Raw genomic sequence first — 17,870 nt, forward strand, 5'->3', positions numbered from 1 at the left:
AACTAAGTGAGGAAAGGCGAGACCCAAGAAGCACACAAAGAAAAGCAGCGAGTCTGTCACTGACAGTCGGTGTGCTCAGGAAAACCTGTGGGAGGGAGACACAGGGGTACAAGAAGCATCACCATGACTACAGTGTCTGTAGGCACAAGATGTCTCCTGAAGATGCCACTCAAGGAAGCTCAGAGGTAGAGCACTCAACTAGCGTGTGCAACACTCTGAGTTCACCCCCAGCACCACAGACCGCAACAAAGTGACACTGAGCAGAAACCAGAAGGAAGCCAGGCAGGCGGTTGCCGAGGAAAAGAGCATCCCAACCTGAGGAGCAGAGTAGAGGTAGAGCTTCCCAGCCTGAGGAGCAGAGTAGAGGTAAAGCTTCCCAGCCTGAGGGAGCAGAGTAGAGATAAAGCTTCCCAGCCTGAGGAGCAGAGTAGAGATAAAGCAGCCCAGCCTGAGGAGCAGAGTAGAGGTAAAGCTTCCCAGCCTGAGGAGCAGAGTAGAGGTAAAACTTCCCAGCCTGAGGGAGCAGAGTAGAGGTAAAGCTTCCCAGCCTGAGGAGCAGAGTAGAGATAAAGCAGCCCAGCCTGAGGAGCAGAGTAGAGGTAAAGCTTCCCAGCCTGAGGAGCAGAGTAGAGGTATGCCCGGCACGTTCTGACGATCCAGGAGGCCAGTGTGCTGGGATTAGGGGACAGGCTGGGATAAGTAAGGAAATTCCCCCTGCACTGAAAGGTCAGATGGCTGCCTGACCTCTGCAAAGGCCTCAGCTTCTGCTCTGAGATGAAAACCACTAAAGGGTTTGGGCAGAGCAGTAACTGGATCTGTCACAGGGCTTAGCAGAGCCCTCTAGCCTCCGTGTTGAGAACAGTTTGCATCAAGGCAGGACAAAAGTAGGGGAGCATCTGGGAGACCACTGGGGTGTCCGAGGTAAAGTACGGTAGCAGCCTGGACGCAGTGGAGTGTGAGCAGTGGTCTCTTTCAGGTTTATGCTGAGGCCAAGAGAAAATGGAGTCACAGAGGACCGGGATCTTTTGGCCCAGCATCTGAAAGAGTAAAGTCCCCTGGGCTTAGAATAACAGGAACTTGGGAGGAGCCTGCTTGAGGGTTTGGATTACAAACCCTCGCTCCTAAGGGAAGACATCAGACTGGTTCTGTAAATCAAGATCAGAGGGAGATCCAGGCAGAGATGGGAAGAGAAATGGTGTTTGATGGATCTGATGACCTTGTGAAATGGGAGGAGACGGGGAAAGAACTAAAGAAAACAGAGTCTGGCAGAGCCCCTGCGTTATGACGAGAAAACACAGTCTACCTCAGAGCCCTGTCGCTAGGTTCTAATCTCCAGAATAGGTTGGCTCCTGCACCTACTCTTCCTCTGAGGGGAACGGAAAGAACTTGGGAATGCAGAAGCACTGGATTCTAGGGGTTCTAATCACAAAACGGGCTAGCGCAAGGGACCCCGTGGGTCTCCCTTCAGCCCTCACCCACTCATCACTCAGTGTTCCCCTCTTCCCTATTCTGTAGCCCCAACCAGGAAGCTAACCATCTTTCTTCCTTTAGCTACACAGACATCATTGATGTGGTCCAAGCCCTGCAGACTCACCCAGATCCAAATGTCAAGTCCTACTTCACCATTGGTGCTGCCACAGTGTGGGTGGAACCCCTGAGCTGCTACATGGAGCACGGGTAGACACTTAGTACCGCCTCCAGCCCATGGTGTGGCCCTGACGTCAGCAGCAGTGAGTTTCCCTCCCCACCAGAATGAGACAGGTCTGTATGCAGGCTTGGCTCGTGCAGCCACATAATGAGTGAGATACAGAAGACAGGCTTCACTCAGCCCTGCGAGAACAGGAGCCTTGTAAGTAAATCAGTCCCAAACACTTCAAAGAGGAAAAGAGGAAAAGGAAAAGACATGGGGGAGGAAAGCAACTGTGAGGCACCTGCCATCCAGGCAAGCTCCTGAAGGCTTTCTCCTCTCATAGCTCTGGGAGTCAAGTGCCCTCATGCGCCCACCCCACGGCCCAGCATTTCCAGATAATAAACCCAAAATGAAGAAGGGCTGCAGACAGAGTTGACCTTTTGCATCCCTTCAAGGCCCAGGAAAGCCCTGGGGACCTTTTAAACACTTACTTCAGTCAGAAATACTAGAACATGTAAGGGGGTCAGGAATAGTGGTGCACGCCTTTAATCCCAGCACTCTGGAGGCAGAGGCAGGCGGATCTCTCTTTGAGGCCAGCCTGGTCTACATAGTGAGGGCTACATTGTGAGACACTGTCTCAAACAACAACAACAACAACAACAACAACAAAACAAGACAAATGAGGGAACCTAACTCTGCTTCTTCTGTGCAGGTTGAACCCTTTCCTCCACCCCGCCACTCTGCCCAGCTCTCTAATAAACTCCTCACCTGAAGGCTGGTCCATCTCCCCCTCTCTCTTGAACCCTATTCCTTTACCAACACCTAACAGAAATATGTGATAAAGATGTGAGTGAGGCAACAAAGGTCTGTAATCCCAGCACTCAGAAGTTAGCTGGGCTCAAAGAAACAAAATAAAGTCATAAAAGCAATAAATGAAAGTGAGGGGCTGGAGACTCTGCTCGGTGCTGGAGATCATGTGTTGCTCTTGAAGAGAATCTGAGTCTGATACCCAGAACCCACGTTGAGGTATCTTACAGCGACCTATAACTCCAGCTCCTGAGGCCTCTAGTCTCCTCAGGCCCCCACACTCCTGTGCATATATCCACATACAGACATATAAACCTGCACATAGTTAAAAATAACACAAATAAAAATCATTAAATAATATTTTAAAAAATTATAAAACAGTAAATGGGTGTTCCAACATGTGTACAGCAGACATAATTTAATAAATAAATTATTGAGAGACTGAAGATGAGGACATAATCTACTTAATATAGAAATAAGATGTAAATTGAGTGAACATAATAGTGGAATATAAAACTATATAGACTAGGAATGTGGTCCAATTGGTAGAGTGCCTGTCGTCCAGCATGCATGAAACCCCAGGTTCGGTGCCCAGCACAACACATAAAATTGAGCATGGGAGCTTATGTCCAAGATGTGGAAGCAGCAGGGTTAGAAATTCAAGTTCAGCCCCTGCGCCTGAGACACTGCCGGAACCTGAAGGAAACAGACCGGATAAACAGTTCTCTGCACCCAAATCCCGTGGGAGGGAGAGCTGAACCTTCAGAGAGGCGGACACGCCTGGGAAACCAGAAGAGACTGCACTCTGTGCACATCCAGACGCCAGAGGAAAACACCAAACGCCATCTGGAACCCTGGTGCACGGAGGCTCCTGGAAAGAGCGGCTCAGATCTTCCCGGTTGCTGCCACAGCGGAGAGGACTTAGGCAGTACCCCACGAGCAAACTTGAGCCTTGGAACTGCAGGTAGGACCAACTTTTCCCCTGCAAGAAACCTGCCTGGTGAACTCAGGACACACAGAGGCAAAATTCCTCTAAGACCGGGCACTTCCTGTGTTTACCGGAAGTCCCACACCGGCGGATCCCGGCCCGCAGCAGCTCTCTGCTCCCAAACCCCGCGGGAGAGAGACCTCACCGCCTGATCAGGTGGGCACTCCTGAGGCTGCAGAGCGGAGGAGACCACCAACACTGCCCACCCCTGCCCACATCCCTGGCCCAAGAGGCAACTGTATAAGGCCTCTGGGTTCCTGTAGGGGAGGGCCCGGGAGCGGCAGGACCCCTGCGCCTGAGACACTGCCGGAACCTGAAGGAAACAGACCGGATAAACAGTTCTCTGCACCCAAATCCCGTGGGAGGGAGAGCTGAACCTTCAGAGAGGCAGACACGCCTGGGAAACCAGAAGAGACTGCACTCTGTGCACATCCAGGCGCCAGAGGAAAACACCAAACGTCATCTGGAACCCTGGTGCACGGAGGCTCCCGGGAGGAGCGGCGCAGATTTTCCCGGTTGCTGCCACAGCGGAGAGGACTTAGGCAGTACCCCACGAGCAAACTTGAGCCTTGGAACCACAGGTAGGACCAACTTTTCCCCTGCAAGAAACCTGCCTGGTGAACTCAAGACACAGGCCCACAGGAACAGCTGAAGACCTGTAGAGAGGAAAAACTACACGCCCGAAAGCAGAACACTCTGTCCCCATAACTGGCTGAAAGAAAACAGGAAAACAGGTCTACAGCACTCCTGACACACAGGTTATAGGACAGTCTAGCCACTGTCAGAAATAGCAGAACAAAGTAACACTAGAGATAATCTGATGGCGAGAGGCAAGCGCAGGAACCCAAGCAACAGAAACCAAGACTACATGGCATCATCGGAGCCCAATTCTCCCACCAAAGCAAACACGGAATATCCAAACACACCAGAAAAGCAAGACCTAGTTTCAAAATCATATTTGATCATGATGCTGGAGGACTTCAAGAAAGACATAAAGAACTCCCTTAGAGAACAAGTAGAAGCCTACAGAGAGGAATCGCAAAAATCCCTGAAAGAATTCCAGGAAAACACAATCAAACAGTTGAAGGAATTAAAAATGGAAATAGAAGCAATCAAGAAAGAACACATGGAAACAACCCTGGACATAGAAAATCAAAAGAAAAGACAAGGAGCTGTAGATACAAGCTTCACCAACAGAATACAAGAGATGGAAGAGAGAATCTCAGGAGCAGAAGATTCCATAGAAATCATTGACTCAACTGTCAAAGATAATGTAAAGCGGAAAAAGCTACTGGTCCAAAACATACAGGAAATCCAGGACTCAATGAGAAGATCAAACCTAAGGATAATAGGTATAGAAGAGAGTGAAGACTCCCAGCTCAAAGGACCAGTAAATATCTTCAACAAAATCATAGAAGAAAACTTCCCTAACCTAAAAAGAGAGATACCCATAGGCATACAAGAAGCCTACAGAACTCCAAATAGATTGGACCAGAAAAGAAATTGGTGGGATTGCAGACTGGTAAAACCATTCTGGAAATCAGTCTGGAGGTTCCTCAGAAAATTGGACATTGAACTGCCTGAGGATCCAGCCATACCTCTCTTGGGCATATACCCAAAAGATGCCTCAACATATAAAAGAGACACGTGCTCCACTATGTTCATCGCAGCCTTATTTATAATAGCCAGAAACTGGAAAGAACCCAGATGCCCTTCAACAGAGGAATGGATACAGAAAATGTGGTACATCTACACAATGGAATATTACTCAGCTATCAAAAATAACGAGTTTATGAAATTCGTAGGCAAATGGTTGGAACTGGAAAATATCATCTGAGTGAGCTAACCCAATCACAGAAAGACATACATGGTATGCACTCATTGATAAGTGGCTATTAGCCCAAATGCTTGAATTACCCTAGATCCCTAGAACAAACGAAACTCAAGACGGATGATCAAAATGTGAATGCTTCACTCCTTCTTTAAATGAGGAAAAAGAATACCCTTGGCAGGGAAGGGAGAGGCAAAGATTAAAACAGAGACTGAAGGAACACCCATTCAGAGCCTGCCCCACATGTGGCCCATACATATACAGCCACCCAATTAGACAAGATGGATGAAGCAAAGAAGTGCAGACCGACAGGAGCCGGATGTAGATCGCTCCTGAGAGACACAGCCAGAATACAGCAAATACAGAGGCAAATGCCAGCAGCAAACCACTGAACTGAGAATAGGACCCCCGTTGAAGGAATCAGAGAAAGAACTGGAAGAGCTTGAAGGTGCTTGAGACCCCAAAAGTACAACAATGTCAAGCAACCAGAGCTTCCAGGGACTAAGCCACTACCTAAAGACTATACATGGACTGACCCTGGACTCTGACCCCATAGGTAGCAATGAATATCCTAGTAAGTGCACCAGTGGAAGGGGAAGCCCTGGGTCCTGCTAAGACTGAACCCCCAGTGAACTAGACTATGGGGGGAGGGTGGCAATGGGGGGAGGTTTGGGAGGGGAACACCCATAAGGAAGGGGAGGGGGGAGGGTGATGTTTGTCCGGAAACCGGGAAAGGGAATAACACTTGAAATGTATATAAGAAATACTCAAGTTAATAAAAAAAAAAGTTGAAACAATATAAGCAAAACTATTGAACTGAGGTAGTATGCTGTGATCTGGGAATAAAGCTGCTTTTGGAAACCTAGCAAAAAAAAAAAAAAAAAAAAAGAAAGTCAAGTTCAGGGGTTGGGGATTTCGCTCAGCGGTAGAGCGCTTGCCTAGCAAGCACAAGGCCCTGGGTTCGGTCCCCAGCTCCGAAAAAAAAGAAAAGAAAAAAAAATTCAAGTTCATCCTCAATTACATATCAAGTTCTAGACCAGCTTTCAATACACAAGATTCTGCCTTAAAATGGGGGAAGGAGGTGATATTAAGGACAGTCTCTGTGGGTAAAGGTATTTGTCACCAAACTTGATGATGTGATGGTAGAGGAAAGAACCTACTGAAAGTTGTCCTCTGACCTCCCCATATGTGCCAAGGCACATATGGTCAACGCCCTATCACACTCACATAAAATAAATAAGTAAAATGAACAGCAGAAGTGGGTACGCAGTAGGAAATATGAAACAGTAGTGAACTAATTTCTTTGTTTTTCGGATTGAGAGATAAAAAAAACTTTAAAGCAAACAAACAAAAATTGCTAATTTTGCTCCTTATTTAGATACGAATGGGAAATTCTAGAAAGTAATTTACTGTAGTGATTTACCAATGTTCTGTTGAAAAACTAGGGAGCAGCCCATGGTACATGGAGCCATAAGAGAATTACAGGAACCATGATCACAAACAGCCTGGGCTACACAACCAATTCAGCACTCCAGCCTAGGGAGAGCCTGACTCAAAATAAAAAGCAAGATTTAAACGAAATGTACTGGCCATACAGTCCAATGGCAGAATGCTTGCCTAGAATAAGCAAGGCTCTCAAATTAGTCCCCAATACTGAAAAAGAACAAATAGTCTTATCAAATAAAATCAAACCATTCCATTCCAGAAGAAGAGGTGAATCCTAGAGAGTGATGTGCAGAGCCCAAGTACACACAAGGATAAGCTAGGTTACCAGTGCTGGGAGGTGGAACCAGGAGGAACCTGGGGCTTGTTGGCCAACTAGTCTAGTCAAATCTATGCACTCGAGATTCCATGAAAGACCCTGTCTCAAAAAAAAAAAAAAAAAAACAACAACTGGAGAGGAATAGAAACCAACACCTGACTTGAACCTTTGCACTTCACAGGGTACATGCATAGATGTGTATGCCTGCACACATACGTAAACACACTGACACATACACACCATCCCAGTTAGCTTTAACTGTCAACTTGACTTAACCCAGAGTCACCTGAAGATAGACTCCAGTCTCAACTGAGGCTTTGCCTGAATCAGATGCCTGTTACTATGTCCATGGGGTTTGTCTTGATGGTTAGAGGGGCAGGTAGTCCAGCACTGTAGAAGAAAGCTAGCTGAGAAGAGTTGCCTTGGGAGGACATTTAGTGGAGAGTGATTTTTGGTAGAGCAGCCACTCCACTGTTTGGTGAAACTGCCGTGTTCATGAGCGTGGGAGATCTCTCCACCTTCCGATATCTTCTTCAGTTTACGTCTTCAAAGACATGAAGTTTTTAGGTGTTGTTTCTCTGCATTCTTTCTCGGTCTGTTTCTATATAAAAGGCATTTGTATATAAAAGTGTTGTGTGTAGTTCTATGCTCTACCCACCTTTCCTCCAGGAAGTGATCACACTACCAGCCCCCACCCAGCTTCCCTTGAATCCTCGAACAAAAGACGGACACACAGTTGTTCGACTTCAAATTGCCCTCTTGGCACAACCTCTGGGCACTGCTACCTTCCACCTGGAAAATCGTGCCCTTACCAATTTCTTATCTCCATCTCTCCCACCTGACCTAAACGTCCGTTGCTAAACTCCCCTGACCACCTGCCTATAGGGGTGGCCTGTGTGGCCGCTCTGTTTTGAGATCCCACATGGTATGGTTGCCCGATTCTCCTCTCTCCAAAACATGGCTCCTTCTTTCTCCTTTGCATCTCCCTGCCTGCCTCCAGAGTCCCAGAAGCTCCACCTGTACCTTCTGCCCAACAATTGGCCCAAGGCTTTCTGTACGGACAGATCAATTAGGGAACATGACCCTAGCATTAGAACTTCTCCCTATATATAAAAGAGTTACTGATTTGTTTAAGTTAATTTTATATCCAGACACTTTGCTGAAAGTGTTTATCAGCTGTAGGAGTTTCACAGTGGAATGTTCGGGTCACTTTTATATACTGTCATATCACCTGCAAATAAAGATACTTTGACTCTTCCTTTCCAATCTGTATCTCCTTGGTCTCCTTCAGTTGTCTTATTGCCCTAGCTAAGACTTCAAGGACTGTATTGGATAGATACACAGAGAGCGAACAGCCTTGTCTTGCTCCTGATTTCAGTGGAATTTCTTTGAGGATCTCACCATTTAATTTGACGTTGGCTGTGAGCTTGCTGTAAACTGACTTTATTATTTTGAGCTATATTCACTAATCTTTCCAGTAATTTTATCATGAATAGGTATTGGATTTTGTCAGAGGCCTTCTAATGAAATGATCATGTGGGTTTTTAAATTTTTTAGTTTGTTTACATGATGGATTACATTTATTGATTTTTACATATTGAACCATCCCCGCATCTCTGGGATGATGCCTGCTTGATCATGGTGGCTGATCTTTTTTTTTTTTTTTTCTTTTCTATTTTTCGGAGCTGGGGACCGAACCCAGGGCCTTGCGCTTGGTAGGCAAGCGCTCTACCACTGAGCTAAATCCCCAACCCCGTGGCTGATCTTTTTTATATTCTTGAATTTGATTTGATGGTGTTTTATAGATTTAGAAATAGAATAGATTTTATGGGTGACTGGAGGCAAGGAGGGCTGGGAATGGGAGGATTAGGTGGGGAGGAAAGGGGGAAATGGGGAATCCAGGAAGAGATAGCTGGAACTGAGGAGCATCTGAGGGGTGATATGGAAACCTAGTGCAGTAGAAACTCCCTAAAATATATGAAGGCAATCCTAGTGGGGTCTCCTAATAATGGGGGATACAGAGTTCCAACTCATCTTTTGTCATCAAACAAAGCTTCTAGGGCCAGGACTGTGACGTGTTCGTTGAGTTGTTTGCCAAGAGGGTCCTCCATGGCGATCTCTAAATAATCCAGGCTATAGCTAAGACAGTACACTGCTTTCCAGAAACTGACAGCAGGGCCCCCTGGCCAAGGGCAACACCCACACAACTCATTGAACATGAGAAGTCTAACTGGTACCAGATGGAGTTTTCACCCCTACATTCTAGTGTCTTTGGTGCAGGAAGGTACTCTATAGGCTACCAAAAGAGAAACATATATACACCAATCCAGCCGCAAAACAATCTGTCCTGCCTACAACATATGCTAGGACAACAGTGGCACAGAGCGTATGGGAGTAACCAACCAGTGTCTGATTTGACTTAAGGCCCACTCTACAAGATGGAACCCATATCCAAAAGTGCTTGGATGACTAAGAACCAGAGACTAGATAGTCCAGAGACCTAGGGTAAAACCAAACACTACTGGGTACTGGGGTGTGTGTGTGTGTGTGTGTGTGTGTGTGTGTGTGTGTGTGTGCGCGTGCGCGCGCGCACATGTGCAAAGGTATTAATAAAATGACTTCTGATGGTATTCTGCTATATTCATAGAGCTGTGCTTTATTCAGCCACCATTAGAGAAGTTTCCTCCTGCAACAGAAGGGAACAGATGCAGAGACTCACAGCCAGACATTACTTGGAGAGAGTCCTTAGAACACTCCATCAACTCCATCCCCTCAGAGCTCATGGAAGCCTGCAGAAGAGGAGGAGGAAAGGGGGCAAGATCCAGAGGGGATGGAGGGCACTCGGAGAACAAGGCCTCTGAGTTAGCTGACAAGGATCATATGAGCTTATGGAGACGGGAGCAGCAAGCACGGGGTCTACTTGGGTCTGCACCAGGTCCTTGGGGTATATATTACAGCTTTCCATTTAGCATTTTTATGGGCTCCTTGAGTGTGTGAATGAGTGGGTCTCTGATTCTCCAGTCTTCTCTCGGGGCTCTTTTCCTTCTGTTGGGTTGCATGGTCCCACCTTGGCGTGATCGTTTTTGTTTAGTTTATTATATTTTATTTTGTCATCTCCTTGAAGCCCGTTCTTTTCTAGTGAGAGACAGAAAGGGAGTGGATGTGGATGGGAGGGGAGGAGGGGAAAACCTGGGAAGAGTATAGGGAGGGGAACTTAGTCAGGATACGCTGTATGAGAAAGGAATCTATTTTCAATAAAATGAAGAGGAAGGAAGGAAGAAGAAATTAGCTGAGTCAGTGAGCCAGCGAGCATCCTCCTCCATGGTTTCTGCTTCAGGGTTCTTTTGAGTCCTGTCCTGAGAGATGAAATAAACCCTTTCCTCCCTAAGTTGCTTTTGGTTACAGTGAGGATTTAAAAAATAGTATTATATGTCTGTGTATATGAGTGCAGATACCTTCAGAGACCAAAGGAGTCAGCTTCCCCTGGAGCTGGAGTTATAGGTGGTTGCGAGTCACCCGATGTAGGTGCTGGGAACTGACTTCAGGCCCTCTGGAAAAGCAGTGTGTGTTCTTAACCACTGAACCACTCTCCACCTCCCCTAGAATGTTCTATCACAGCAGGAGAAAGGAAACATGGACACACACATACACAGACACACACATACACACACCTACACACACACAAACGTGAGTGTATCTGGTAGAGTTCGTGTTTACCACGCACAAAGCTTTAAACTTATTCCCAACAATCAATCAATCAATCAATCAATATCAATAAACAAGCTCATTATGGTAACACAGGTACTTGAGAGACAGAGACAAGAAGGTCATTGCAAATTCTAGGCCAGCCAAGGCTGCATAGCCAGACTCTGTTCCAACTACCCCACCCAAAAAAAAAAAAAAAAAACCTTGCTAAGGCTAAGCACAGAAGGAAAAAACATTATAAAAAACAAAACCTACTACATGGCCAACTCTGTTAGGCTAAAAATATACACACAAAAGAAGTTGGGGATTTAGCTCAGTGGTAGAGTTCTCACATAGTAATCACAAGGCCCTGGATTCTGCCCTAAGTTCTATCAAAATTAAAAATTAAAAATATAAGCTGGGGTGGTGGCACACACCTTTAATCCCAGCATGTGGGAAGCAGAGTTTGAGTCCAGCCTGGTCTACATAGCAGGTCTAGCTATTGTGAGCAGAGTAGCAATGAACGCAGATGTGCAAACATCTCCATAGTAAAGACAAAATTCTTTGGGTATATGCCCAGGAATGGAGCATCTGGGTCATGTGGCAGATCTGGCTCCAGTGTTTTTGAGAATCTCCAGACTGACTGTACTAGTTCATATTCCCACCAACAGTGTACGAGGACTCGCCTTGTCCCACTTCTATGCCAGCATCTGTTGTCATTTGTGTTTACGATGACTGCCATTCTGACCAGTGAGATGGACTCTTGCATTCATGATTAACTCCAAGTTACCAATAATGTTTCAGTGTCGCGTTAAAGAAAGAAATAAAAGCACTTCCCCCGGGAGTCATTAAACCAAGAGTGAATCCAGATTTTAATTCTCCATTTGATGCTCTGTGGTTTTCGCCCTCTGACTATTGAATGAATTTGACTCTGTGCCTGTCTGGAAACTGCGCCAGTGTGTGTCTGTCACTTGCATGACTGTGTCCATCCCTGACAAAGGGTTTTATTCTCTTTTTATTAAACAGCACAGAAATTATCACATGGGGAAAGAATGAGGGATACTCTACAAAAATTTTTTTTAATTTAGAGAATACTTTATTAGTTTTTGTAATCAAACCCATGTATATAAGACCTTACATATTTAATACAGTGTGTTACCCCTGTACAAATGGAAAAAACTTAAGTTCAACATTTCTAGACCAATATGGCTGTTAATTTCTGTACAGTGCCAACTCAACACAGTAAATGGGGATACTTTTTTCGAAAGTTGACAGCACAGGTAAAGTTTCAAAAAATTCAAATTATATATCTGTATATATATATTTATATTTATATAAAAAGACCAATAATAGCAGTGTGTTATGCATCAACAGCAGCAACAGCTTTTCCAGGTTCTGCAGTCATCTGAACAAAACTGTAGAGACATCCAGCACACTCCATTAAAAAAAAAAAAAGTAAAAAAACAAAACCCGAGAAAACAGCACAGTTCTGTTACTCTTGTGGTACCTGGCCGGAACCTGAAGGAAACAGACTGGATGGGCAGTTCTCTGCGCCCGGGTCCCGTGGGAGGGAGAGCTGGACCTTCGGGGAGGCGGACAAGCCTGGGAGGCCGGAGGAGACTGCTCTCTGCGCATACATCTCGGACGCCAGAGGAGGACGCCGGGGGCCATCTGGAACCCTGATGCACTGAAGCTCCCGGAAAGGGTGGCGCAGATCTTCCTGGTTGCTGCCACCACAGAGAGCCCGAGGGCAGCACCCCGAGAGCAAACTTGAGCCTCAGGACCACAGGTGACAGCAAATGCTGGCGAGGATGCGGAGAAAGAGGAACACTCCTCCATTGTTGGTGGGATTGCAGACTGGTACAACCATTCTGGAAATCAGTCTAGAGGTTCCTCAGAAAATTGGACATTGAACTGCCTGAGGATCCAGCTATACCTCTCTTGGGCATATACCCAAAAGATGCCCCAACATATAAAAAAGACACGTGCTCCACTATGTTCATCGCAGCCTTATTTATAATAGCCAGAAGCTGGAAAGAACCCAGATGCCCTTCAACAGAGGAATGGATACAGAAAATGTGGTACATCTACACAATGGAATATTACTCAGCTATCAAAAACAATGACTTTATGAAATTCGTAGGCAAATGGTTGGAACTGGAAAATATCATCTGAGTGAGCTAACCCAATCACAGAAAGACATACATGGTATGCACTCATTGATAAGTGGCTATTAGCCCAAATGCTTGAATTACCCTAGATGCCTAGAACAAATGAAACTCAAGACGGATGATCAAAATGTGAATGCTTCACTCCTTCTTTAAAAGGGGAACAAGAATACCCTTGGCAGGGAAGAAAGAGGCAAAGATTAAAACAGAGACAGAAGGAACACCCATTCAGAGCCTGCCCCACATGTGGCCCATACATATACAGCCATCCAATTAGACAAGATGGATGAAGCAAAGAAGTGCAGACCGACAGGAGCCGGACGTAGATCGCTCCTGAGAGACAGAGCCAGAATACAGCAAATACAGACTCGAATGCCAGCAGCAAACCACTGAACTGAGAATAGGACCCCCGTTGAAGGAATCAGAGAAAGAACTGGAAGAGCTTGAAGGGGGCTCGAGACCCCATATGTACAACAACGCCAAGCAACCAGAGCTTCCAGGGACTAAGCCACTACCTAAAGACTATACATGGACTGACCCTGGACTCTGACCTCATAGGTAGCAATGAATATCCTAGTAAGAGCACCAGTGGAAGGGGAAGCCCTGGGTTCTGCTAAGACTGAACCCCCAGTGAACTAGACTGTTGGGGGGAGGGCGGCAATTGGGGGAGGGTGGAGAGGGGAACACCCATAGGGAAGGGGAGGGGGGAGGGGGATGTTTGCCAGGAAACCAGGAAAGGGAATAACACTCGAAATATATATAAGAAATACTCAAGTTAATAAAAAAAAAAAAAGAACTAAAAAAAAAAAAAGGACTTCAGGGGGAATCACTATCCCTGAACTCAAGCAATATTACAGAGCAATAGTGATAAAAACTGCATGGTATCGGTACAGAGACAGACAGATAGACCAATGGAATAGAATTGAAGACCCAGAAATGAACCCACACACCTATGGTCACTTGATTTTTGACAAAGGAGCCAAAACCATCCAATGGAAAAAAGATAGCATTTTCAGCAAATGGTGCTGGTTCAACTGGAGGGCAACATGTAGAAGAATGCAGATCGATCCATCCTTATCACCCTGTACAAAGCTTAAGTCCAAGTGGATCAAGGACCTCCACATCAAACCAGACACACTCAAACTAATAGAAGAAAAACTAAGGAAGCATCTGGAACACATGGGCACTGGAAAAAATTTCCTGAACAAAACACCAATGGCTTACGCTCTAAGATCAAGAATCGACAAATGGGATCTCATAAAACTGCAAAGCTTCTGTAAGGCAAAGGACACTGTGGTTAGGACAAAACGGCAACCAACAGATTGGGAAAAGATCTTTACCAATCCTACAACAGATAGAGGCCTTATATCCAAAATATACAAAGAACTCAAGAAGTTAGACCGCAGGGAAACAAATAACCCTATTAAAAAATGGGGTTCAGAGCTAAACAAAGAATTCACAGCTGAGGAATGCCGAATGGCTGAGAAACACCTAAAGAAATGTTCAACATCTTTAGTCATAAGGGCAATGAAAATCAAAACAACCCTGAGATTTCACCTCACACCAGTGAGAATGGCTAAGATCAAAAACTCAGGTGACAGCAGATGCTGGCGAGGATGTGGAGAAAGAGGAACACTCCTCCATTGTTGGTGGGATTGCAGACTGGTAAAACCATTCTGAAAATCAGTCTGGAGGTTCCTCAGAAAATTGGACATTGAACTGCCTGAGGATCCAGCTATACCTCTCTTGGGCATATACCCAAAAGATGCCCCAACATATAAAAGAGACACGTGCTCCACTATGTTCATCGCAGCCTTATTTATAATAGCCAGAAAATGGAAAGAACCCAGATGCCCTTCAACAGAGGAATGGATACAGAAAATGTGGTACATCTACACAATGGAATATTACTCAGCTATCAAAAACAACGAGTTTATGAAATTCGTAGGCAAATGGTTGGAACTGGAAAATATCATCCTGAGTGAGCTAACCCAATCACAGAAAGACATACATGGTATGCACTCACTGATAAGTGGCTATTAGCCCAAATGCTTGAATTACCCTAGATCCCTAGAACAAATGAAACTCAAGATGGATGATCAAAATGTGAATGCTTCACTCCTTCTTTAAATGAGGAAAAAGAATACCCTTGGCAGGGAAGGGAGAGGCAAAGATTAAAACAAAGACTGAAGGAACACCCATTCAGAGCCTGCCCCACATGTGTCCCATACATATACAGCCACCCAATTAGACAAGATGGATGAAGCAAAGAAGTGCAGACTGACAGGAGCCGGACGTAGATCGCTCCTGAGAGACAGAGCCAGAATACAGCAAATACAGACGCAAATGCCAGCAGCAAACCACTGAACTGAGAATAGGACCCCCATTGAAGGAATCAGAGAAAGAACTGGAAGAGCTTGAAGGGCCTCGAGACCCCATATGTACAACAATGCCAAGCAACCAGAGCTTCCAGGGACTAAGCCACTACCTAAAGACTATACATGGACTGACCGTGGACTCTGACCTCATAGGTAGCAATGAATATCCTAGTAAGAGCACCAGTGGAAGGGGAAGCCCTGGGTCCTGCTAAGACTGAACCCCCAGTGAACTAGACTGTCGTGGGGAGGGCGGCAATGGGGGGAGGGGAACACCCATAGGGAAGGGGAGGGGGGAGGGGGATGTTTGCCTGGATACCGGGAAAGGGAATAACACTCGAAATGTATATAAGAAATACTCAAGTTAATAAAAATAAATAAATAAATAAAATAAAATTCCTCTACCAAAAAAAAATTTTTTTAAAAAGAATTTCACAAGTGATTATGTCTCTGACTCCAAGTGACCCCAAGTGACCAGATAACAAACAGTATTATGAACATTGTCTCTCACCCAATATCCATAAATGTCGCATCAACATTAATTGTGGATATTCATTTACAATAACCTCTATATTTGCTGTTTTCAGTCAAAGGTACACGCTCGTTTCTCTGTTCGGGGAGCATGGAAAAGCACATAATTTAAGATTGAAGTTCTGCAGTAGCTTACGTTGTGCAGGTTGATCGCCTGGGAAATCCTCCACAAGTAAGGTTGGCTGTTACGTTGATGTCTTTAAGGAAGGCTAGACAAACAGGCTGAGTGCACAGTCGGACCTCAAAGTGTATTATTAACTCTGGCTGTAACGTCCAGACTGTAACGTCCAGACAAAAGTTCCAGTCTCATAGAATCTAAGGTATTTTTGGCCATAGAATCTTTCTTCCTATGTCTTTATCTACTGAGGAGATCGTGGGAATACTCCATTATATACGTGGAGGTCAGAGGACAACTTGCAGGACTTAGTTCCCCTCTTTGACTAAGTGACTCTGGGGTTAGAACTCAAGTCACCAGACTTGGCACCAGAAGCCTTTACCCGCTAAAGCCATCTCGACGGGTCTCTGAGTTAGCGATTTTCCTGTATGTTTTGAGACTTCCTTGATGCCCTAATATGTGATCAGTTTGGGGGAAAATTTGACAAGCTCGTGAGGAGAATGTGCATTCTTTTTTTTTTCCTGGTTATCAGATAGTCTTTTATTTAAATATTTTCTTGTTGCTTCTTAACTAGCTGGGCACTCCACCGCACCACTGTTGATGTCATCTATGATGTCATGAGGGTGGCGGCCATCCACGTTGCAGACCACAGAGACTGTGCAGTACCCAGGATCTCCTTGATAGTTCCAGAAAGTTCTCTGGCCAAAGATCAGTGTCTCATCTGCCAGGCAATGTTGACAATCTCATCAAAAGTGATGTTTGCACTGTGTTTAATGTTTTTCTGCTTCTTCCTGCCTCTTGGTGGCTCCTTGAGGGCTTTGATGATCAGGGCAGAGGCAGAGGGCACCACCTCAATCTGGGCCTGTCTGTTCTGGATGGTCAGTTTCACTGTCATCCTGAGGCCTTTCCAGTCACCGGTAGCCTTGGCGATGTCATCACCAACTCTTTTGGGAGACAGACCCAGAGGACCAATCTTAGGGGCCAAGGCGGATGTGGCGCCGACCTCGCCTCCGGTGCACCTCAAGTACACGACTTTGATCTCGTTGGGGTCGAACTTGGGCGGCATGGTGGAGGTGGCTGGTGTTGGATGAACCCAGATTCGGGACGACCGAAAAAAGTTGCACCATTGCCTCCTCCGAACCGAAAGCCGAAAAGCGAGAATGTGCATTCTTTAAGTACTTAAGTAGCTGTAGTGTTCTATAGATGTCTTCTAGGTCCGTTTGATTTATGCCGTTTGATTTATCACTCTAGTGATTCTCTGGTCTTTGTTTCGATGTCCTACTGGTGAGCTTGAGGTACTGAAGTCACCGACTACCACTGCTCTGGTTTAATCGGTGGTTTTTGGTCTAGTGATACTTGGTCTGTGAAACTGAATGCAGCTGTGTCTGCGGCATCGCTGTTCGGGTTGTTTGTCGGTGGATTTCCGTTGCTGAGTATGAAGAGCTCTTCCATATCTCTTCTGTTTTGTTTTAAAATCTGTTTTACTGGGTATTAGAAAAGCCACTCCCGCTTGTTTCCTGCTTCAGTCTACTTAGAACACACAAATAAATAAATGTAAAAGTTGTTTTTAAATCTGGGAACACTTAGTCTGAAGCTGGCTTAGGGAAAGTGACCCAGAGCTCGTTTTCTCTTTAAGTCACTGCCCCACTATCAATACGTGCAAAACTCACGGTCCAAAGTAGGCAGCCAAGCCCTACCCTCCCACCACAAATTCACTTATTTCAGTGAAGGGTCCTGACGATGATATAACACACTTATTTAAACCTCACTCTCCAGCCCTGCTCACAAGGCCACAACTACCAGCAAGGAAGCTGAGAGATACAGTCTCTAGCCCTTCATTTTCCCCTTTGAGACGGTAGGACTATGTAGCCAGGTCTGGCCTGAAACTCAGCACCCACCTACCTCCATTCCCAAGTGCTAGTATTACAGAAGGGTACCACCACCGTTGAAGAAATACATTGTGTGGAATGACCCTTGCA

General features: G+C 45.6%; 1 pseudogene; it reads right to left on the reverse strand.

Annotated features, from left to right (window-relative positions):
* Nucleotides 1-15,517: 15,517 nt before the first annotated feature.
* On the reverse strand, nt 15,518-17,553 carry Rpl12-ps12 (ribosomal protein L12, pseudogene 12; annotated as a pseudogene).
* Between the last annotated feature and the right edge of the window lie 317 nt (nt 17,554-17,870).

This window comes from Rattus norvegicus, chromosome 3, assembly GCF_036323735.1.
Source record: "Rattus norvegicus strain BN/NHsdMcwi chromosome 3, GRCr8, whole genome shotgun sequence".
Classification (NCBI taxonomy): Eukaryota; Metazoa; Chordata; class Mammalia; order Rodentia; family Muridae; genus Rattus; species Rattus norvegicus.